The sequence below is a fragment of the Sinohyriopsis cumingii genome, unplaced genomic scaffold (genome assembly GCF_028554795.1).
Source record: "Sinohyriopsis cumingii isolate HCF-2022 unplaced genomic scaffold, ASM2855479v2 utg002748l, whole genome shotgun sequence".
Classification (NCBI taxonomy): domain Eukaryota; kingdom Metazoa; phylum Mollusca; class Bivalvia; order Unionida; family Unionidae; genus Sinohyriopsis; species Sinohyriopsis cumingii.
Genome location: NW_028316290.1, coordinates 27041 through 51002, shown reverse-complemented (window position 1 = coordinate 51002; position 23962 = coordinate 27041). Strand labels below are relative to the sequence as shown.

General features: G+C 37.2%; 1 long non-coding RNA gene across 5 annotated transcripts; it reads left to right on the top strand.

Annotated features, from left to right (window-relative positions):
• The first annotated feature begins 2333 nt into the window (after nucleotides 1-2333).
• On the top strand, nucleotides 2334-22730 carry LOC149770063 (uncharacterized). Of its 5 annotated transcripts, none has more exons than XR_016418974.1 (7): nucleotides 2334-2832; nucleotides 19596-19721; nucleotides 20067-20156; nucleotides 21009-21205; nucleotides 21706-21863; nucleotides 22059-22165; nucleotides 22618-22730. It is a non-coding gene; the product is annotated as an uncharacterized LOC149770063 (long non-coding RNA). The 5 variants fall into 5 exon arrangements; XR_016418970.1 differs by having other exon boundaries at nucleotides 2343-2832; XR_016418971.1 differs by having other exon boundaries at nucleotides 2343-2832; nucleotides 20040-20156.
• Nucleotides 22731-23962: the final 1232 nt, after the last annotated feature.

Below are 23962 nucleotides of genomic sequence, written 5' to 3'. Positions count from 1 at the left end.
GACTGGTTTTGTTATGTACAGCAACACTAGTTGTTTACTGAGTACTGAGGGAATTGGAGTAAGGCAAGGGTACATTGCAGTAGGTAACCTGGTTGACTTGATAACAGGATTGTAACACAAACATTTTTATCAGGAGTCTATCATACATACCATTGATTCACTGCTTATCCTGCCCCCATTAGTTACCTTTTAATACATAAAGCATTTGGGTTTTTTATGTCACAAATCCCATAGGGATTAAAATTAACATCATAGGTCTCACTGGATAATTTTGTATTTTGACATACACCTAATTTTTAAGGTAGAAGGCATGAACCTAATTATCACAAGCCTAGCATTTCTAAATTCACACATAAGCTAAATCTATAATGTGGTTTAGATTTACTTTGAGTTAGGCATGGAAATAGGTTGGCTTGTTAGTGACTGCCTGTCACAGTTAGATGAGCATTGGAGATCAAATGCTTGATCTGCAAATGAGCTGCTGACCTTGATGTGTGTCTGCTACAGAGGCAAATATAAAAAAATCTAGATGGTTGAGGGTTGATGAAAAAAGTATGCTAATTTGTTATAGTACTAGTGAACTTTATTCATGCATAAGCCACATACTGATTCTTTTAGCTGCCTTGTCACAGAAAAATATTGAAAATAGCTATTTCTTGTCAAAAATGAATGTAAAATTTAGGAGATGGTGGCAGTGATGGTTCAGTATAGAAATCAATAGCTGCATCAGGAATTAACCTGATTACTGCAGTCAAAATCTCACATGTATGCTTTCTACAAAAATCATTAGTTTGTTTTTGTTAGTATCTTCAGTGTAAAATTATTCTCATTTTTCTGTAATTGGTCATTGTCGGATGAAAATTCACCAGATAAACTGTCCAGTGAGACCATAAAATACACAATTAGAAAATAAAATAAATTTATTCTAGAAAGAAATATTGCATGCAACTCTGTGACACAAATGAAATTAATGAGAAAACACTTAAACAAATGGCTAACATTACTCATCTGGCTTATATAACTTAACAGTTGGCCATTTCACTGTGGAGTAGTCAGGTATATCTAGTATTGTAAGAACAGAGCCTAAACAGTAATCTCAAAACTTTTATCAGATCAATTGCATACTTAGGTTTGGAAAGTATTACATGGGAATTATGTTAATTTTTAAAGATCAAAATGTACCTGCATGTTTTGACCCTACCAGAACCAAACTAAAAGCTCAAATGTGTGCAGTGCTTTTTGCTCGTCACAACATAATTGGGATTATAACTGCTAACCCTACCCTCTAGCACACATTTAAGATCTTTAGAGTTTTTAAATACAGCCTTCTAATTATATAAGTTTCATTACATTGGTTAATAATTAGTCACATGTGATGACACTTGTAACTAATCAAACCACAGCCACTGAGAGCAGACTAAGCACTGATATTTATGTGGTACAGTGGCAATATACAGTCCGTCTGCTGCACATTTAGTTACCTGCCCATTAAACTGACAACACATGAAACAAACTGGACAATTCTGAAAGCCTTGAATTTGACTTTATTTATCTGTATGGTAGAACAGAACATGAGTTGAAAAGCTTTTAATGAAAGACCTTGATATCAAACCTAATAATAACTGCAGGAGTTATATTATGGATAATTAACCATTCTCTCAGTTTCAAACTGGGCATTTCATCCCATGGGGTTCTAAATGTAAACCAAGTGTAACTGATATCCTAATGAACTGTAAAGACCATAGCAGCACAACAGCAGGGGGCCAGATATGTCCAGATCCAGGAATCATAGACCAGTTTCAAACTGATAATGAGCCACATAAAAATGACACATCTGCTAGAACTTATGTGATGAAGATAACTTAAACTGCATTATTATTAATCCTCCTCCTCCACATCATCATAATTGAGATGCATCATATATGTTTTATTGTAAAATAGTTTATGCAACATAATTCAGTGAAGACCTTTACTGCCAATTTACCAGTGAACCATTTGTTTCAATGAACATATTTTATGTTGTAACAAGGAGCATCATTTAAACATTATGATACACTTATCATACCTGTATATGAAATCTTAATACTAACACTTATACTTGCAATACTACTACTAATAAAAACACCTGCACTGATAATTTGATTATGTTCAATTGGACTTGTATCTAAATGATCACCAGCTGTATGAAAAGACATATTTTAATATATAGATATTGGATGGAATACTAGTTACCACAATTGAATAGTCATATGATAAATGATATATTATTATTTAAAACAATTTATATTTGCAGTGAAACATACTTTTACATTATCTTCCCATAAATTTCATTTATAGAGCAGTATACTCTGCATTCATTAAATTACTGAAATGGTTAATAATACAACAACAAATACTGCAACTTCCAGAACCACAAAAATCAAAAGATATAAACAAAAACTTCCCTACATGTATCAACAGTTGTCACTTTATAGACAGAACCATGAAGATTTAGGACAGGATGTTAACAAATTAGGTATTCAAGTTAAAAAGAAAAAAATACCAAGTAAGCTTACTACCAAAAAAATCAAACATTAACAGTGAATTTTAGTACATTCCCAGGAAACAGAATATATAATTTTTCTTAACTTGATCTGATACATCTTAAATCTATAGAAAATGATTCATATTGTATGACTAAAATATTATGTAAACAAAAATTCCATCACTTTTTTCAGATGCAACATGCATACCCCAACCCATCCTTCTTGATCATAAAGTATACCAGCATTCCACTATAAGATGGGGAGCTGTAGTTGCTCAGTGGTTAGCTTTCTGGACCTGTGAAATAAGGTAGGTTCAAATTCTACCATCGGACCAACCTGGGTTAGCTACCATGGTGCGTCCTTGGGCAAGGCACTATACTTAAAGTGCCTTGGCACTAAATAACTTACTTGTGTTGCTTTACCATAAAAAGCCAAACCAAACACAAAACAACAACTTTAAAATATGAGTTGTGTCACTACTAAGTAAAGGAAAATCATACTGAAGAAATGTTTTTGTTAATACAATTTAATGGATCTAAAAATCTCTTTCTTCTGCAGGAGTTTAAAATGTTAAATTAAAAAGGTCATGGTACACATTGCTTTGTTCGTACACATCAGGCTCCGTATCCCATATCCAGCTAAAATTTTCAGTAGAGTCTGAATAAAAAATATTTTAATCTGGATGATAATATTCTTTCTCCATTCATATATTACACCAGCAAGATTGATCCAGATAAGATTACATTTTACTATAACACTGATGATGAGTATGCCTCATAACAACTGACAAATGTGGAGAGAATGGAGTTAAAATGAACTCTGATTTCTTTTCAGCCATAACACAAGATGATCATTTATTATGAAAAAACCTGAATAAAGTTGGAGTTCATAACCATGACAGTCTTGATATAATATAAATTCAATATATTATTGTTGTCTTGAGGTATAGTTCTGTATATTACAATCTCACACAAGATCAGGGTATATTTTAGTACCATACATTTAATTCAGGATTGTATTAATATCTATTCTGGTGAATGAAAACTGAATAAGTTTTACTATTTTGGAACCAGTTGCAATAAAGTTCACTACACAAGAGAAAATATGACTTTACTGTAATATCTAAAATGTAAAATCTGCAAACAGAATACTCGCTTGACTTTACACTTCAACTATATCATAATATTTATTTGAAATGAATTTATACAAATGGCATTAAATTGGGTTTCAGGCTGGTAATGACAATGGTCACACTGACTTAGACCCAGGGTGGGCAACCTTGTCACCAATTGCCACAAGTGGCAAATTGGCCATGTAAGTTTGGCTCAGTTGTGGCATCGTATGATGTTTTTCACTTCTCATTCGCCACACCTGTGGCTACATTGAAAAATAGTTTGCCCACCTCAGACTTAGACAACTAGTAAATTATGAAAGAAAAATGTCATTAAATTATGCTTTTCTGGATTGCTAGATTAATAAGTTATTGTTGACTTGAAGTTAGAATATTATGTCAGTGAAGATAACACTCACAGTGACTTTGACATTTTGAGCTTTTTGTGAAGACATTGGAATTATGTGCGTGAAGTGCTAGATTAAGTGTGTGTGTGTGATTTGGATTTGTTACATTACAAAAAAATGTAATGTAATTTAAAAAATTACTAGTTTAAAAAAACCTCAATCATATCATGGATTAAGTAATGATTAAATTGTATTGCAAAGATCAAATCAGCAAGGATAACACTCACAATGACTTGGGTATTCTATATCCCTAAGAACATTTTTGGACCTATACTGTATAATAAATTGAATCATGTATTGCAGCATAAGAAAAATTTCTCAGGCATGGAATTAGAGTCTTAAATACAGAAAATCAGTACATACACGTGTTGGTATGTGAAGATAACACTCACTTGACAATATAGCCAAGTTCTTATAACAAATGATATAACTATATGTAGTTTGCTTGTAAAATAAGTTAGGAATGAATATTAATTATATAATTTAGAATAGAGAAAAGCACATTAAATTCCATCAATAAATATTTTGTGCTTAAATAAAATCTTAAACAAAAATGTACAAGTCCAAAATATTTTGTTTTAGTGCTATGTCTTACTACCCAAATAACGGCCATGTATATGTGTTCCAATGTCAATTGTCATCGGAATGAGTAGTCCAAGTTTCAGGAATAGCTCACACACTTGGCAGCCTATATCGACACTCTTCCACTAATTTATGTGTAATTAATATACTTACAGTGCTGTCTTTATCCTGGTGGAGTGAAAATATGACACTAGCAAATGGACACATTTTCATGTTCCATTGACATACATTTGAATTTGTTGCAATGCAATGGTAGTCGAGGTACGCCAAAGTTTGTTTAAGTAGGTTCATGTGGGGAATATGTTTCTTGAATGAAACAAAACATTGCTTACAGTTCCAATAGGCAAAACATATTTTTATTTGTTTCCTTAAAGAATAATGTTTCAGCTTAACCCGATTTTGGCATTCCTGACTTTCATCGCTTTCCAGCCAACTGAAATGTGGGCCAACAAAACTTGAAAACAGGTCCGGTTCTTTTGTGAGAATTTGAATTTATTAGAGAAAAGACATCAGGATAAGTGAAGTCTGACAAAAACATTATAACTTTACTTTGTAGAAATGCATTGTTATTGGTTACCAGTTGTGTGTGATATTTCAGAAAATTTGACTTTCATTACACTGTTAGTCGACATCAAAACGCTCCACACAGCACCCTTCGTTAGGCAGTAAGACCCATCAGCCCCCCAACAAATATATTGGGTGATGTGTCTTATGTTATCGGACTAGTCCAAAATATTGCTTAACGTTTCTAAACTATATACAGAACAGTAAGAAACAACTTAAAGAAAATAAATAACTTTTAAAAAAGCTCATAGTAATTGCAATATTAGTTAGAAAGCTGCTGAGCTGTCTTCATACATGCAGCCCACAACACCTTATATACTTATGACATATTGCATAAAAACCCCAGCTTGTTAGAACCTTTAAACAAACATGGGACTTAGTATCGCAAAAGTACATTTAGTAAATCTGCACAATAATTATATTTAAAAAATTACCAACTTAATAGTTTACACATTAGTACCTAATGATTTTATAGCCAAGAAGAAAAAAAGTTGATTTCATGTGGTACATGCCATGTTTACTGCTGCTGCTCATAGCAAGAGTTCGAAACCTGTGTTAAGCTATGCACTTTTACAGTATGATCGAGATACACCACATGACAAGATTAGTCAGCATGTGTTTGTATCAAGTGAAATAAAACAGAGAAAATCAAAACTTAAACACAGTGACATACAGAAACTTAATATTGGTATAAACACATTGAGAGTAGTGAAGTGGGACGATATAGCGTCAATGGGACTTACCATTAAAAACCACCCTGGGACGATATAGCGTCAATGGGAAATTTAACATTGTGGAAACCCCTGGGATGATATAGCATCAAGGGGAATTTAACATGGGAATATGGGACTGTTTAGCGTCAAGGGGAATTGAACAGGGTGGGACTGTATAGCGTCAAGGGGAATTTAACATGGGCAAAAAAAAAAAAAAAATCTTGGGCCTGTTGAGCGTCAAGGGGAAATGGAGCAGGGTCGGGACCCTATTTTAATAAGGTCCCGACCTGATGGGTCTATGGAAATGGAACAGGCGAAAATTGAAACAGGGAGGGGTCTCTATTTTTTATTTTTTTTAAAACAAAAAAAAAAATAAAAAAAGGGTAGGCAGTGAAAGTCAAGATCTTTTCGAGACCTATGAGTGGCCCTGAAAAGGGCCTTTGGGTTTATGTTAATATGCCCTTAACATAAAGGGCATCTGTGACTTCTTCTTGTCCTTAGGCTTCGCCTGACTGCAGGACCATAGACTAAAACTCTTTTGAGACATCCTTGCCTCTCCACATAGATCCTACGTATCCATAGGCTGGTATCTGTCCTATGGACAAGTGTCCACTTGGATCGGACGTACATCGGTATGTCTGTCCTGAACATCATCGAAGACACAAGCGTAGAAGATTGAACGTTGGTCCACATGTTGAGGCGCCGAGAACAGGTGAAGGAATGTAGTGAACTACACTTATTTATAGGGAGAAGAAGGATTGAAACGGAGTTCACTGACCAATCCAAACACGCCCACATCCAATCCGAAGAGAGCAGTCTGTGACGTCATGTGGTCTATATAGATTTGCTAGCACCTGTGTGCAGTCAATTCATGCGACAGTTTTTCAACATGACGGAAACTCAGAAAACGATAAATTGGGGTGCACCAGCTGTGGAGACTACCCAAGGGAAACCGGACTTACTTTCAGAAGAGGTGAATTGGGATTTTGTGGATTTTCTTACCTCGCAAGAATTTGTTCCGGAACCTTCATCACCTTCTCCTTTATTACCACACGTGGAGAAATTTAGACAGAGACAGAAAGAAGAATTGGAGAAATTTATACAACAGCAAAAGGAAGCGGAACAAGCTTTTCTCCTACAGCAACAGCAGCAAAAAGAAGAGGTAAGAAAAAAACAAGAAGAAGAAGAAGCAGCAGCAAAGAAACAAGGGTGTGAAAATCAAATGGTCACGGTACTGTTAGACATTTTAGCGGAGTTAAGAAGTCTGAAACAAATGTTATCAGACTTCTTTATTACGACCAAAGAGAATACGACCTTCCCGAGCTAAACACTCCAACCCTGTGACTAAGCCTCCCATGCCACCCTTAGTGATTTCAACCAAATCATCATCATCAACACTACGCAGTCCAGAAGTAGGCCTTGGCTGTGGCAAAGGCTTAAGGCAGTTAAAGTTGATTGCTTAAACTCACCCCTACACCAAAAAAAGGCCTTTTCAGGGCCACCCACGTCTGTCGAAAAGATATAGACTTTCAATTGCCAACATCCATTCAAACTATAAAAAAAACCATTTTACCTCTGTAGTACGTGTGTATGAGTGTGTGAGTGTAGGTTCTTATTTTAAAATCAAAACCCAAAGACACTTACCTTTTAATACCTAATTTATTCTTTTATAAATATTTACAATCCAATTCACAATTCACAACAGAGCACTTTAAAAAGTTCATAAACTTCTTCTGTCTCATTGTTCACTCTCTGAGTTTTTTGAATTTCTTCACCACCACAGTCTTTTTCTCCTATTCCTCCTCACTTTCTTCTCTTCTTCTTTTCTTCTCCTGTTTCTTTTTCTTCACCTGTTTTCTTCCTCTTCTTCCTCTGAAGAATCCCTCTCTTCTTCTGACTCCTTGTTTCTTTTTTGGGCAATCTGGAGACCAGTGTCCTTTTTCTTGACAATAATAACAGGTATCTTGACTTTTGTCTTTTCTAGCCCCTTTTTTTCTTTTTTGACGGTCTGGACACTCTGAAGACCAATGCCCTTTCTTCTGACAGATATAGCAAGTATCTTGACTTTTATCTTGAAAGGAAGGAGAGTAGTCCCTCAGCTGGTCTGAAGAGAATTTTTGGATGACCCCTCGCAAAGCTATGATGAAACGTTCGATCTGGGTAGTCTCTTCCATCGTTGTGCTCGGTTTGAGAGTGAAATGAATAGTGAAAGACACATACCCTTTTATATACGCTGGTCTGCTATGACTATAAATTAGTCCATGGTGTTTAAACTTTAGTCATTTGACTTTTTGCTATCAAGATGAAACGATCCAATTCATTTGAGAAGAAGGAAGAAGAAAGTAAGAGGCAGAAACGTGCTTTATCGCCTCGTACCAGGGCTGAAGTCTTGGCACAAATTCATGCCAGTGATTTTGAAGAGGACATGAGTGAACCAGAATCCAAACCCTCTAAACAAAGTTCACCACCCTTAGTCAACCGTGAAAAGTACTATTCCATTCAAGAGACGGAAGAGCATCCCTCTAGAAAATTTAGAACTACAGCTTACAAATACACGGTGAAGTTTAAAGATTTCAAGTCCGAAGTACTGTTAGAGAAAGCAGAAGGGTTCATCACCGAGATGTGGATTGAAATGCTCAGCATGTTTGGCCTCTCCACCCTGTCTGAGCGAAGGACAAGAACGAGTGCATTGTTCAACTGGTCTGCGCACGTTTGTCAGCCCTGCCTGTTACCAACAACATTTGAAGATGCAAGGTTCACAGAAGAAATGTGCTTGTCAGCTGCTGAGATTGTGCCCTACCTGTGGACAAGGCATACTTACCAATAATGCCAAGGCACACCTGTGTCGAGGAAAGAAAAAATGTCACATTTGCTGCCACATCGTGGACTTGGAACACGAATGCTATGTGCAAAAATACCAACCCCAACCAGAGAAAGAGATCGGTCACAAGAAGAAAGGCAATTTCATCTTTTTCGATTTTGAATGCATGCAAGAGACTGGTATTCACATTCCTAATTTCTGCGTGGCTCATCGAGCGTGCGAGAAGTGCATTCAAGAACCTATTTTCAGTCATTGCCTTCACTGCAGCAAGATTTCTGGAGGAGGTGAAAAAATCTTTCGAGGACCGAACACGCTAGCTGATTTCGCTCGATGGGTCTTACACCCCATCGACAAGACGTGGATCCAAGAGGACATCGAACGTTACGGAGATTGTCATCGTCATGCCACAGTGATGGCTCACAATTTCTCCGGATACGATGGACAGTTTCTTCACAGATACTATACAGAACATGGCACCGAACGTCCTAAAGTCACTTTGAATGGAGCCAAAATCATTTTCATGCAAGTGGGACAAGTACAGTTTAAAGATTCGATGAGTTACTTAGCCATGCCTTTGAGTCGAATGCCTAATACGTTTGGAATGACAGAAATGGCTAAAGGGTGCTTTCCACACTTTTTCAATACGGAAGCCAATCAACACACCGTTCTACCCCATTTGCCTGAGGCTCACTATTACGACCCTGACAACATGCGTACCGAACAACGAGAAGCTTTCTACGCTTGGTACCAGGCTCACGCCTCTGACCCTTTCGACTTTCAGGAAGAAATGCTAAAGTATTGTCGTTCCGACGTGGACATTTTACGGTGTTGCTGTGGAAAATTTCGAGAACTGTTCATGGAACACGGAGGGGTCGATCCTTTCAAAGAAGCTTGCACCATTGCCAAAGCATGTTCCTTAGTGTACCGGCAATGATTCATGCCTGAAAACACCGTGGCTGTCATCAGTCCTCAAATGACCAACTATGTCAAACGTCAATACTCGGTCAAAGCCCTACGCTGGTTACATTACTTGTGCGACAAGGAAGACAAATGGATTCAGCATGCCCGCAACGGAGGGGGTGAAAAGACCATCAGAATGCATTCGATCGATGGTTGGGACTTAGAAAACCCCAAGATTGTGTACGAGTTTAAAGGTTGCTTATTTCACGGATGCCCCGTCTGTTACCCTGACCGTGGCACTAAAAATCAGTTTTTACAATGAACCATGGAAGACTTGTACCAGGCCACATGTCAGCAACGCCTAAAGTTAGAACAGGAAGGATACTAAGTGGTGGAAATGTGGGAACACGAGTACCATCACCGTTTGAAAACCGATCCAGAGTTTAAACACCTCGTGGAAAGTTACCAGTTCATGGACCCCCTGAACACGAGGGATAGTTTGTACGGAGGAAGGACCAATGCCACCAGTTTGCTGTACCAAGCCGACGAAGAGAAAGGAGAAGAAATCAGATACTTGGACGTGTGTTCACTGTATCCCTACGTGTGCAAATATTGTCGCTTTCCTGCAGGGCACCCACAATTGTTGACGGAACACATCGATTTGAAAAACATTCGACAATATGAAGGCTTGATCAAATGTAAAGTTTTGGCTCCCACTGACTTGTACCATCCCGTTCTACCTCACCATTGTCAAGACAAACTGATGTTTCCTTTGTGCCGTACTTGTGCTGAAACGTGCAACCAAGACCAGCCTTGTCAGCACACCCAGGAAGAACGGGCCTTGACGGGGACGTGGGTCAGCGTAGAATTGTTCAAAGCTCTGGACATGGGATACCAACTGTTAGAAGTGTATGAAATTTGTCACTTTCCCAAGACAGAACAATACAACAAGGGTGACCCCACTCAGAAAGGCATTTTGGCAGACTACGTGGATGCCTTTTTGAAACTAAAGCAAGAAGCCAGTGGTTATCCGTCCTGGTATCACACTCCCGAAGACTAAAAGACATTCAAAGAGAAATACTGGGCACAAGAAGGCATTACTTTAGATCACATCGAGAAAAACAAAGGCAGGCGATCGTTTGCCAAAGTGATGTTAAATTGCTTGTGGGGTAAAATGGCACAACGACCGTGTTTACCCAAGAATATTTGACAGAACCTTCCTGCTACTTCCAGATGATTCACAACAAAACTAAATTCATCAAACACGTGGACGTCGTTCGCGAAGATTTGATCTTAGTCAATTACGAAGAAGATCTGGACTTTGTAGAAGCCGATCCTTTTGGAAATGTCATCATTGCAGCTTACGTGACAGCTCATGCTCGCTTAAAACTGTACGAAGCTTTAGAACTGTTAGGGGAACGCGTCCTGTACTTTGACACGGATAGTTGCATCTACATCGATCACCCGAGTCAACAGCACTCTAACATCGAAGGAGACCGTTTAGGAGCCTGGACAGACGAGCATTCTGACGACAAGATTCTAAGTTTCGCCAGTGGCGGTCTTAAAAATTACGGCTACGAATACCGGGACAAACAAAGAGAAGTGCACACGAAGTGTAAAGTGAAAGGATTGACTCTGAATTATCGTACCAGTCGAGTGGTGAACTTTGGCGTATTGAAAGAAGCTTTGCAGTCTAGAGAAGATGAACACTTTAAAGTGACCACCTATTAACCGAACAAGATTGTACGTTTACCCACTCACCACATCGTCAGTCGACCCTTGGAAAAAGTCTGTCAAATCGTGTATCAGAAGCGAGTGCGGCTTCCCAATCACTTTATATTGCCATATGGACATGTCGGTATAAAACATTGGTTGTAAGTGGATAGCCACTCACCAGAAGCATGACTACGCCACAGCAAGAATCAAGTGAGAAACCTGATGAGAACTCCAAGTTCAAACCCTACCATTTTCCAGTCTTCTTACCTGACTATTGTGATTGTGCCCGTCGATTGGACACATTTCAGAAATAGTTTACGGATAGGGAAGGATTACCTTCTTCGCATGTTTTAGCTAGAACAGGATTTGTCTACTTGGGACCTGAGTCAGGATTGGGATACGAAGTACAGTGTTTCGCTTGTGGACTGAAGTTACGAATGGATCTATGTATCTATAAAGGTTCAGCTATTCTGGAACACACTCGATGGTCTTTGCACTGCCCTTACCTTTCTATGGCCTTTCCACCCATTACACTACGGTACAATTATGACGGTACCTTAGAGACAGTACCTTCAAAAACTAGATATAAAAAAGGAACGATGTACAAGTTTGAGACTGCATTGTGACTAGTATAAAAAGGGGCTATGGTCAAGATCGATAGTTCATTGTGACTACCAAGACCAAGCGAACAAGATGAATCCTTTCAGAGAAACACAAAACAAGTTCAGAAAGGCACAATTCAAGTTTGGGGCTTCTGAAGTGGAATGTGATTGTGAGCCTTGGGAACGATGCTGTACGCTGTGACCTTAGCGATGCCGTAAAGCATCATGAGAACTTTGTTCTCACTACCCCTCTCATGGAAAGTGATGCTGTGCGTGTCAAACCTGAGGGATGCGAAAGCGATGCTGCTCGTCCTCTTGGACACTTTACTGGGTTTCATTTTAAATGTGGATGTTCACCTTCACGTCTACCCCCCTACGGATGTCATCCAGACTTGAGCAAACTCCTGTCCATGTCACCCAGCCCTCATCGAAACGAACCTGTGAAAGACGAATATTCGTTCCCTGTGTGTTTGTCGGAATACTGCGACTTTGAAAATCGTCTTCAATCATTCAAAGGAAAATGGCCTAAGTATCTGGGAGGACCGATCCCCAAAGAATTAGCCAGAGCCAGATTTTTCTACTTGCACGAAGGGGATAAAGTCAAGTGCTTCAGTTGCGGTGTGTCACTTCACCACTGGGAACCACAAGATTCGGCCTATCTAGAACATGCTCGTTGGTCACCGAATTGTCATTACTTACCCTTAGTGGGACCGAGACATTGAAGTAACTTACCATGTCGTTAAAGAAGAAACCAGATTGGTTAGGAGTCAAATGTTGGACATCATCGAGACCAGTATTTAAACTTCATTTCAAAAACGATATTGAATCATTACCAAAAGAACTGCAAGAGAAGATTTACAAGGAAGTTTGGCAGGGGCTTGCCAGAGTGAAATCTCAACGGATAACTGTAGAACTTTTATTCCGAGAAATTCACAAGAGATAAGTGAAAAAAGTCAACCAGTGTGTTAGATTTCTCTGGGTCAAGGGTGCATTCATACTATTATATCGCTTTAGACCGTTTACATCAAAAGAGTTCAATGAGATTCTTGAACGTTACCCTGAATGGCAGTGGTCTGAAATTACTCACTATGTGGATTACTTTTGCTCTAGGAGAAGATTGTGAATAGTACGTTTTAAGTGATGATCTTGGTAATATAAGATTTTAGTCTTAGGGGGATGTTTTCCTTCAGGTCTGCACTTTAACTATAAGAACCTACAGTATTCGTCATTCAAACCGTGTGATCGACGAGAGAATCTAATCCGAAACCGGCTAAGCAATGAAATTATCTAAATTACACTAATAAATACTTACATAAAATATATATATATCAAATTTGGACCAATGGCGAAGACAAGGATTCGGTCTCCCCGAACTCTCCATTTATGAGAGGCGAGTGTGATCGACGAGGGAATCTAATCCGAATCTAGCCAAAAGTATTACAAAATAAATACACTCACAAAACAAGTACCAAATTCTGAACAATAGAAAAACTCATTTTATCAAAACTAGCCCACTGACTGATAAAACTCTACAAACAAATATCATTAAATTAAAAAACACCTAGTTCAAATACCAGGAAGAAATATACAGGGGGTGGGTGGTGGGAAAAACAAAACAAACCTTCTCCACTTCTCCTAACTTAATACTCACCTAACACCCTAACTAACAGCTCCAAAAGTCTATCTTCTACATAGGTGACAGCTAAGACAAAAACTAGGTATAACCATATAGTCCCAAAATAGAACGTAAAAGGTGGTCGCAAGAATAGACCATCAGGGATCCCCCGTATTAAGACCCTAAACTTACACATATAAGGTAGTCAAAAAAAACCAACGACTATCGGGCCCGGCGGCACAATGCTGCAAATATAACAAATATATAGAATACCACCCCAAAAATTACTTGTATAAGGTAGTCAAAAAAAACCAGTGACTATAGGGCCAGCAGCACAAGGCTGCAACCAAAATTTACAACTAGATAATTAGGACCCAAAAACAATTACTCAGTAAGATGGAAAAAACACCAACTCCATCCAGGGCCAGCAGCACAAGGCTGCAAAACCAATCGACAAATGCTGTCACCTAAAAGCTAACATCGACCTCAATAGACTCTATCTCTCTTAAAAACAGCACAGAGTTTTTATGATTCAAAATTCCAAAGACGGAAATTTAGAACAAAAATACCCTGGATCGGAAAAACCCTGCTAACCTGTGGCAAGACAACTCCGCCCGAGCCTGACCACTTTCGCCCTTTGCGACGGACAGACATCAAAACACATACGTGCAGTGCACGCATCATAAATTAAAAATACGGACTAGATCGGGTCCAATCCCACTAGTCGCTAATCAATGCAAATGAATGACAGAGTGTGTGCTGGGTCCAATCCCACTCAAACAAAACATAGGCCTTACAATCAGATCGATGTGTACACAAAAGTACCTTGACCTGACGGCCCAATCAATTAGTGTTCTGTGAACACATATATGCCTGGAGGAAGTGGCTCCATTCCTTCCTCCAAGGAGTAATCAGTTAGGTGCCTGTGGCATCATAAACCAGTGGTACATGCTCAATGCGAAGCGCACGCCACTATAATTCAACTCAACAACAACAACAATCGTTCAGACCATTCCACGGAATAAACAAAGAAGATGGAGGTGACAAAATTATTCAATCTATTAAGAGATATCTATTTTTGGATAATGGATGTTGAATATGTTGTAGGAAGAATAGAAAAGGAATGGAGTGATGGAAATAGGCAAGACTTGTTAACTATTCAAGTCAAAGGACTAAAGGTGGCTGGAGATCTCATCGCAGGGATGATAGAAGAAGAAGTCAACAAGTCAAGCGGATTTACTGACCCACCTTATGTCAGAGTGGGAAGTTTGAAGGAAGCACTGGACCATGTCATCCAAGTCGGGTGCTTCCTGGAAAAGTATTGTATTGGATGGAGTGGTGATACATAAAATGGGGGTTCGACCAGTTGACAAAAACGGAAGAAGTAATGAGGAAAGTGCTGACGGAAGAGGTAAAGAACATCAAAGAAAAGTGGTCTAAGGAAAGAAAAGAAGAAGAAAATAGAAAGAGAAAAAAAAGCTTTGAGAAACTCAACAATAACTGGATAAGAATACAGGAGAAATTCCGAGTGATAGGTCATCCTGACTGGATGCCTGAGTCAGAAATAAAGAAGAAGATGACAGGAATATTGGTAAAAGTTAGAAGATGGTTGAAGAAGTGGAAGAGTTAGAAGAAGAAGAAACCCAAAGGCCCTTTTCAGGGCCACTCATAGGTCTCGAAAAGATCTTGACTTTCATTGCCTACCCTTTTTTTTTTTTTTTTTTTTTTGTTTTAAAAAAAATAAAAAATAGAGACCCCTCCCTGTTTCAATATTCGCCTGTTCCATTTCCATAGACCCATCAGGTCGGGACCTTATTAAAATAGGGTCCTGACCCTGTTCCATTTCCCCTTGATGCTCAACAGGCCCAAGATTTTTTTTTTTTTTTTTTGCCCATGTTAAATTCCCCTTGACGCTGTACAGTCCCACCCTGTTCAATTCCCCTTGACGCTAAACAGTCCCATATTCCCATGTTAAATTCCCCTTGACGCTATATCGTCCCAAGGGTTTCCGTAATGTTAAATTTCCCATTGAGGCTATATCGTCCCAGGGTGGTTTTTAATGGTAAGTCCCATTGATGCTATATCATCCCACTTCACTACTATTGAGTATATATTTATAAATCTGAAATGGTTAATTAAAAATAGTTATTAGTCAAATTAACAAGGATGCCAGTTACTAGCTTTGATACTCTGTTTTTGTTAACTGAAAACATGTAGACTCAAGCCACATCTATAATGATAATTTCTGGCACTTTCAAGGCTGATATAGCCCTTTCATTAAAACCTGCAAACATTTTTGACAATTTTATCTGCACACATTGCTGCACATTTTATACACATCTGACTTGCCAGTATTTCTCCCAGCCATTGAGCTACCATTGGCAGAAGAGATCTTTTTGCGAAAAATATTTCCAAATCAAATCCTGTTTGGTTACTTGTAAATCGACATGGAATAGCACAACCCTAGCACAAATATTACTATCCCTACTTCGTGGAGACATTGAGGCTATGACATTGTAGCTACTCAACCTTCTGTCCTATGACCATTTTGAATTTTGCGCTAGATATGGCTGTTACCAAATACCGGTGTCTAAACAGTACATAGGTGCTTTCTGGAAAGATTTGCATGCAGTAAGATTGCACATCAGATCCACAATATTTCCATCAATATCAACACAGATTGGAGGGGGGCCTTTGAAATTGTTTCTACATATTTAAACAGGTTTTCAATGAATTGTTGCTTTTTGTTTTTATTAGCAGGTATTTATACATTTATAAAATGAGTGTCCTGTATCACAATATGTATCAATCTTCCTGCAAAAAAGTTTCCCTTGTTTTTTTGCTCCCAAGTTACTCCCATTTTATTCTTGATAAAAGTAGCTACCCCTCCCCTTACATCTCCTTATAATCATTCACAATTATAACCCCATTTAATTTTTCCTCATATGAAGTTATTAGTTCTTTAGTCAACTTATTATGTTTCTTGTATGAAAATCATATCATAATTTGTCTTGTTGTTTAGTTTAATTATTTTTTCCCTATTTATTCAGTTTAAATTTGCTGAGGCTATATGGAAGTTTTTTATATCCATTTTCGCCTCTCCACCAGGTTGTCGCATTTTTGGTTATACATTAAGTATTATTAGTTTTAATTTAGAATTGAAATATCACCTAGGGGATCAAATAGTAATTTATTAGTCAACATGTAGACCCACTCCATGACCTTCTTGAATCTGTAACCCAGAAATTCCGATTAACTATGCATCTTTTAGAATCATACAATACATTATATAAAATATGGTAATGTATACCTTAAAACAATACTGCATTTAATCCAAGTTTCCAATTTTGCAAGAAGTTGTCCCGCACATGCAAAATCATCTGCTACCCAATATGTAAACTTGTCGCCAGAACATAAATTCTCAAAAAATTCCCCAGCGTATAGTCTGTTTCTAAATTCTTTAGTAATTTTCCCCCATCAACAAGACGCAAACACATTGCATCCTATTTCATTGTTGTTTCTCTTCCACATAATAGCTTATTTTTTATAAAATGTTAAACTTTACTAATCTTTTTTCAAGATCACTTTAGTTTGCAAAAATATATCTTGTCATTTATTGGCATTCTACATTGAATTTTGTAAACTAGCTATAAACCTGACCTAATTACTCAACTTAACTGCTGACAGAAACAGTCTACAGTAAATGTATTTCATTTCTATAGCTCGATGGATAAACATTACATCTTTTAAAGCTGTGCACAGAATAGGCCGACATATCACGAGTCAGGAAAACATGGGGGTGGTATCCCCTGTGTCCAAAATTAATATCATTTTGAATAGAATATTCTAGTGACAATTGCCTCTTTTCAAATGGTAAGCATTGCTTTTTTTATTTTCGTCAATCTGTCAAATTTGGTATGCATTTTGCTTTAATATTTGAGATGGAAACCTTAGGTGCATAGAAATGTCAGACAGCATTGTACATCATGGATGGTGTCCAACATACTTTTATGATCATAAAACAAAATCCCATTGTTTTAGTTATGGCCACTGATTTAAAAAATATTCATCCAAGCTAAATATAATAATAATAATAATGAGGACTTTGTATAGCGCCTAATCTTTAGAAGCTCTAAGCGCTTTGCAACATTAGACAACATAAAAACATACACAATGATATGATTACAAAAACAAACACCATGAAATTAGAAAACATAAAAAACATGCTGAGAATATTTAAGGTAGTTAACATTATTAAGTCATTAAGTTTGTTTTTGCAGTCAGAATAAGTAGTTTTGAGAGCACTCTTGAATGGGATCACTGCGTCTTTGTGTCTAAGTTCAGTGGGCAATTCATTCCATGTTGCTGGGCCCTGGTATGCAAAAGAATGCTGTCCATGTGACTCTGTTTTCATAGTGAGAATAATGAGTATATGATTGTCGGAAGAGGAGTGTAAGTATCTTGCTTGTGTGTACACATAGGTGAGGTCGGATAGGTATGTTGGACTAGAGTCTGTCAGTGAAACGTAGCACAGAGAACTAATGTTGTGTTTGATTCTGGATCGAATGGATAGCCAGTGTTGGGTACAGAGCAGCGGGGAGGTGTGCTCTGATTGTGGTACTCTGAGTATGATCCAAGCAGCTATGTTTTGAACTTTTTGAAGTCTCTGCAGTAGATATTAAGATGAACCAGACAGAATTGAGTTACCATAGTCCAGTCTTGAAAGTAGTAATGAACACACAAGTGTTTTAGTGGCATCAACTGAAAGATATCTGAGAATGGAGCTGATGCGTCTCAGCTCAAGATATGCAGCCTTGCATATGTTCATGACATGTTGGTGCAATGTGAGAGTACTGTCCAGAGTAACACCTAGGTTTTGTACTGATTGTGTGAATTTAATGTTGGTGTTGCTGATATTTATTGTGTGAGGTAAAGGACGTGAATGAGAAAGTCTTTGTGTTGTAATCAGAATGGCCTCAGTTTTATCATCATTCATCTGCAGCTTGTTACAAGTCATCCATGATTTCACATCAGAAATGCACATCTCTACACCTTGGATGGTAGCATCAACTTCAGTTGGGTGGCTAGATTTGTATATTTGGGTGTCATCAGTGTACAACTGGTGAGACACTGGATGATGATCTATGACACTTGAGAGCAGCTGAGTGTATAGAGTGTAGAGAACAGGTCCAAGAACAGACCCCTGTGCAACACCACAACATAGATCAACTGGGCTGGAGTGTAATCTATTTGCAGACACAATTTGTGTCCTGTGGCAAGGGCGATATGCAGATTGTACATTGCTAAAAAGACTGTTTGAATTCAGACAAGATGCAAGCTGGGATTGAACAACCTTTTGTAAGATTTTTTATATGAATTGGAGATTAGAAACCGGGCAGTTGTTCTTTAAATCCTTATGGTGTAGTGTTAGTTTCTTCAGCAGAGGTTTTACAATGGGAGTTTTGAAAAATGATGGAAATTATGCTGATGAGAGAGAGGTATTAATAACATCAGTTAGTGAAGGCAATACTGGATCTAAGCACTCAAGCAGCAGTAATGTTGGAATTGGATCAAGTTCACATGACTTTGGTGCACTCTAGGATGATTACTTAAAAATGCATTTATTGGTGGTGAGAGACTAAATACATGACTTGATACTTGTGTTTAGCATTAATTGGAAAGCTGAAGATTAGTAATCTTTTGACATACATATCTTAATTGTACCATTTAATTTACAAAATTCAATGTAATTTGCATTGGTAAAATGTGTAGCACAAGAAAAGTCATTATGAATCAGAGATAAATCATATCTTTGTTTTGTCTGGAGCTTGACTAATTTATTGCACATTTCTGTACACTATTTTGTCTTTAATCCAGGATTATTCACTGCATTCGGATGCATTTCATGGTGAAAATTCACCAGCTGGATTTAAAAGTGGTGAATATTGCTAGCGATTGTTCTGCAAACCCTGTATGTCACAAGGAGTCAGTGTATTCAAGGACTCATACAGTATTTACAAGTTCTCATTGACATTTCAGATGAAAATGAAGAACTGAAAAAAGATGAAAATCTCAAGTGGAAACCTTTCTGGTCAGCCATCTCATCCAAAACCTCCTGAAATGGAGAGTATTTTGCAGACTCCAAGATTTCCTCTTATCCTGCTGGTATGTTCTATTTAGTTTATCTGGTCTCTTTTTATTTTTTATCAATTGCTTTTATACCATGCCACAATTGGAAATTCTTTATCAAAAGTATGTATAAATTTCATCATTTTTCTGTCTGTTTAATAAGATGTGTTTAAGAGTACTTACTTACTCATGATGCTGTATATATGAGATTAGATGTTTTGTTAAAAAAGAATGCATTTTGTGATATATTGTATCACTGCTTTATATACAGTGGTCATTGCAACCAGTATGCATTTTGTTTACATGCCAAAAAATCCAGTCTGATTTCTTTGTTTCTTTTTTACTGCAATTAAGGAGTAGTGATAATCTTTATACTCTTAGCTGCATCCAGAAGGACAACACCATCACCATCCCCATCCACTCTGGAGTGGAGAATATAAAGATTTCTCTCTGCCAGTTCCTCTGCAAGTAGTAAGTATTGAGGATGGAAAAAAAATGTACATTATAGAATAATGAAACAAATACTACAGGTGTTGACTTTTATATAATCTCTTATTTCATTTACAGCTCTCTAAATACGAGTAGGTCAATTATACACTGTATTTATGAATTTAATTCTCATCTAAGGTAGTAGAACTGTTTTATGTTTGACAAAATGTTGGGTAATTTGTGGCCATACACTAAAAACACATTTTATAGCATTTAAAAATGCTTATGTTCAATGCACGTAAAACTCATTGGTTTGTTGTCACTTCAGTTGATAATAGTCTTGTCATCTTGTAGACATTTTGAATGTTAGTGTTCAATGCTCAGGTCATATACATTGATTCAACATCAAAATTTGTTTGCAAAATGGAAGATTATGACATGAAAGCACAAGCTCTTGTAGCTTAGATACTGTTATTTCAGAACATTGTGAGATGTTAATTAATTAAATTATAGGTCATAAAACATACTGTTCAAGACTTATTTGTGCAAATAAACAATGAATTGTTTTTCATTGATGTGTCGACTGTTCATCATTCCATTGGTTTTTTTTATTTTTCTTTCTGATGTATACCATTATCTTGTGTAAGTCAGACGCCTAAACCATCTACATTGAATGCAGACTTTACAGACACCAGCAGTGAAACAACATATCCAGGGAATAAAAAAATAAAGGATTATGGGAAAAGTTTTCATATAAACTGTACAAAAACCATGTATTTCATTCCATAAATATATTTCATTGTTAAACCCATGTTCACTGTACAGATCTTTTTAAGGAGTTTATAATAATGATCTTGATCTTTCAAAACTAATTTCATCACAAATCTGTTACAGATTTCCAGTTCAATGTACTTATGAAACTGGACACAAATATTGAGAATTTGTTGGAGCAGCTGGCCCTCCAAGTTCATACACAAGGCCCAGACACAGAATATAGAGAAGAAATTCTTGCAATGCCATGTGATTCAGTGGAGGAACTAGAGGGCCTTTGCCAGAGGTTGGAGGAGAATCCCAAACTCTCCAAGAAGATAGTAAATTGGGGCTTTATTTTCTATTTAAAAAAACTGTTATAACCTTTATTTGCTGTTGTGAACCTCAATATGCATTATACAAGTTCTGCAGTGCCTGTATAATTATTTTTGGGGGTGGGGTGAACATGTAGTGGTCGGCTGTTTTGTCTTACGGATGTAGGCCAAAACATGTTTAGAGATGAACATGTAACAGGTATTTTACTACATATACACTATTACATATTATGTGGCTACTTTAATTCAATCCTTGAGTGAATGTCATTTATGAAGTTAATAGATTCACGGTGGTTAATTTGGTTTATAATTGCTATTAGTACATTGTGTTGCATAGTTAATGTTATCAAATTTTTTTCAAGTTAGAGAAATTAAATTTGCTTGCAAAACCATGGCAAAAAATAACTATATACAAGCATATTTTGTCACATCGATCATGAAATACTACTACTAATAATAATATCAAAATCAAAAAATAGTAATATTATTATTATTATTATTTTCAGATATGCTACTTGAGCTCCCTTGGCAGGTTTACAATTGGGGATAGTGTCTGCAGGATGATGAAAAAGCTTAAAACAAAAAGACTGGCCAGAGTATAGTCCAAAGGGACGTAAAGGGAAAAAAGCATTTCAAGAGCTTGTGATATGTCAGGTTTTGATAAGTAAGTATGGCTTGATTTAAATTGTGTTTTTCATGTGACTTGCCAGAGATTTTTAAATGAATTGATAAAGTAACTTGAGACCACATTTCAAAGTACATGTTTTAAAAATATTCCATTGATTATTGCTGGCATTTAGAAAAATGCAATGCATCCTTTGTTGTGAAACTTTTTTAAAACATTGTATTACTCTTGCAGAAGCCTGCTTGAAAACTAATGGCAAAGCAAAGGCAAATGGAATGGAAGAGACCATATCAGAGACCCTCAAATATGCACCCAACCAACGCAGAATGATAAAAAACAAGGTAATCCAAATGACTCTTATTTCATCAATATTGGATTCAGTTTCGTCTTTTAAAGCATAGTATTTGCAAAGCGGATGCATTTCTAAACTGATAACAAAATCAGCTTATCCTATTGCCCAGGACTATCAAAGCTAGAGTCCAGCTAACTACAATATGCATATATCTTGTCTGATCGGACAAGTGCCTCCATTTGGAATTTTTATTCACATGAAATATTTGGATGAAATAAATTCATCTTTGTGCAAATTGATTGCACCATCCACTTGCCAGAAATGATAAGTAAGTGCAAAGTTATCTTGTATCATGGCTTAACGATAGTAAGGGAAGCACAAGTGCAGTGAAGAAAATTTCATACATTTTTATAATGCTGATTAACATGACTTCTGCATATGTAACTAGTGCTGAGATGATATGACTTTATTTAAGCATTGCAATTTTGTTTTAATTTGCAGGTGCCTGAGCAGAAGAAGTAATAGATAAACTTTACAGTGGAGTTGGAGACTGATTCTGATTCATAACCTTAATTAAATCTAGAAAATAAACATTAAAGTCATATTAAAATATCTGTTGTATTGTTTCCTTCTTTCATTTTTCTCTTAAAAACAAATGTCTGAACCTTTAGTCTGTAAATTCAGTGGATTCCTTATCAGCCCATCTACTTTTACTTTACACCATGCTACTTTAAAAAAAAAATGAATTATCCCCATTGGGGTAGGTCCCCCCAACCCCCCACCCTACTTTGTCAACTTACCTGCCACATTTAAATCTAATGGAAGGCCCTGCTGTAAAGCCTGTTAGTAAAACTACCCAACAAGAGGATTTCATACATTTGCAACTCCTAGGTGGATGGTAATGTTTTCATTTTTGTAATGTAGATTTGGACATTCTTGCCACCAGTATGGAATATGTGTTTCAGAAACACAAGCAGCTTTCATCAGATTTGCATAAAGGTTTTATATGTTGTGAGTATGTTGTAGGAAGTTTTTTTAAATAACATCATATGAGATGATGCCAGTGGAAATGGCAGAAAAGTGTCTGTATTGTTCACCAACTACACCTTGTTCTTACAAAATGTGGCTGTTACACATTCCCATGATGATGTCACTGACAGCCATCAGTGAGGAATGCCCCAACAAGCATAATACAAATTGCTTCCATTGTAATTGTTACAATTCCATTCTGACCACTCCAGTGTCCTAGTGGTTAGAGTGTCCGCCTCAGAAGCGGGAGGTCATGGGTTCAAACCCCAGCCAAGTCATACCAAAGACTTACAAAAATGGTATTAACAGCTACCTCGCTAGACGCTCAGCATTAAGAGGTTAGTGTTAGGACTGATCGGCCTGGTGTCAGGATAATGTGACTGGGTGCAACATCATACTACATGTTTGCAGCATGATGCCCCAGTGCTATACATCACTATAAACTGCCACACTGCAGACATCGTAGCAATATGACTGAAAAATTATTCAAGCTACGTTAAAAATCCAATCACACACACACAATTCCATTCTACGATCCAGAACCAACACTAATTCCGTACTACAGTTCTTGCATTTCAATCCAATTTTGCTTTTGAAATGTAGTGCCACTCAATTCATAATGAACCCATTCATTTCAAACACTCGCAAATACATATTATTCCTGTCTACAACTGAAAAATATCTATATAAAAAAACGTGTAACTGTGTTTTATGCAAGGGCATGGAGATGCACAAAAACTTGCACCTGAATCTTGAATAAATCCCCGACTGTGGATAAGACTTTACCCATCGATTACCCCAGCTTGGGGATAAATTC